Source organism: Monopterus albus, unplaced genomic scaffold, assembly GCF_001952655.1.
Source record: "Monopterus albus unplaced genomic scaffold, M_albus_1.0 scaffold6.1, whole genome shotgun sequence".
In the NCBI taxonomy this organism is placed as follows: domain Eukaryota; kingdom Metazoa; phylum Chordata; class Actinopteri; order Synbranchiformes; family Synbranchidae; genus Monopterus; species Monopterus albus.
Genome location: NW_018127886.1, coordinates 1,739,340 through 1,740,998, shown reverse-complemented (window position 1 = coordinate 1,740,998; position 1,659 = coordinate 1,739,340).

Genomic DNA, 1,659 nt, shown 5'->3' with positions numbered 1-1,659 from the left:
AGCACTTTGCATGTGTGTGAACGAGTTACTATAAAATGCAGCAAGATAGAAAAAAAGAGGGTGGTGAGTAAAGAATGAGGATTAGACTTAACCTTCACTACAGTTTATCGCTGATATTACCATGGTTCCTCATATCAGATCTATTTTTCTTAACCTAAATCTATGCTCTATATTATATTACAACTTTTTTTTCTGTTTTGTATTGACCGGATTGTGATGAAAAGGGGCTCATGATTACACTTTCAAGTTTTTCTCCCCTCATGTACTGTATATGCACGCATACCTCTATGTAATTCTGGCATTAAGTATCCATAAAAATAATTTTATAAAAACGTATTGTGAACTAATTTCTGTCTGTCAGACTGCTGCATATCACCAAACAAGCACAGCATGCAAGTGGGTCCAGCATGCAAGTGGGTCCAGCACACATAAGTGACTCAGAAAAACAACTGAAGACAAGGCAGTGAACTTGACATGAATCCATAACCCTTTAAAAGATGTATAATATCCAAGGTTAATAATCAATACTGGCCAGAAAGACTAACTTACTGGTTGTGGTGAGCTGTTTGAACTGTGAATTACTTGGTTTGGCTTCTGCATCAGTATCGTTCAGTGTCTCCATCTGCTGTGTGAGAGAAGCTAGTGCTCCTGAAACAAAGAAAACAGAAGGAAAATGGTCTCATTTCAACAGAAGCCACATTCAGTAGCTTCAGTCTCATGACAATATATTCTCCAGAGAGGCAGTCCTGACACTATTAAAGGTGAGATTGTCTAGTTTATTACTTATTTCATCTAAAATCATTCTCAACTGAAGAAGTCCACATTTTAACTTTCCTGCTTAATTGTATTCCCTGCAAAATTACCAGTCACAACCTAAAAAAAATTAGGCTGATAAACTTTAACATTGAAAATGTTTATTAAAGGATGCTACAGTACATATATCTGTAACATTCATGTCACACGAAGTCTTTTTTTTAAATTCTGCATCAGTAAATACTGAGGACAGAAATGCAGGGGCATGAAAGAATGTTTTTAATGAAAGGAAATTACACCAAAAATCAGAACATGATAAAAGGGACATGTTTAAACTATGTATGAAACAAAAGGTCAGTATTAACTCACAATGTTTAAAAAAAAAAAAAAAGGAAAATCTGTAAACACTAAAACATTTGGTCCTAAGAGTCCATTTTGGAGTAGAGCAGAAATAAAGCATCCATGTTGTGTTAAAGAATCGACCTCAACTGGCAACATTTCCCCCAGAGAAATTTCTTAAATTTTACAGCCAATAACAATCCGATCACTCGTCACAATAAAACCCCAAATATGTATAATCAGATCAGAAGCCAGCTTTAATGTTTCAAATAAACATTACAATGATCAAGAAAACACCACTAAAAGCTACAGGATCGTGATTTTACCTTTTAGCCGCTAGGGGGCAGAAGCGGGTGACTGAAGTGAATGCTGGTTTCATTTCATGTGGATACAGTGAAGATTGTCTAACCTGTGGAACAAAGACTAGTCCAAATGTAATACTGCATTTAGGAAGGAAAAAAAAAAAAAAAGAAAAAGGGTACAAAACTCTGATTTTGTTTTCTTGAACAGCTAGCATTAAGAAATTAAAAACCGTGTATGTTAAAGAAAATGACAAATAAAAAAAGA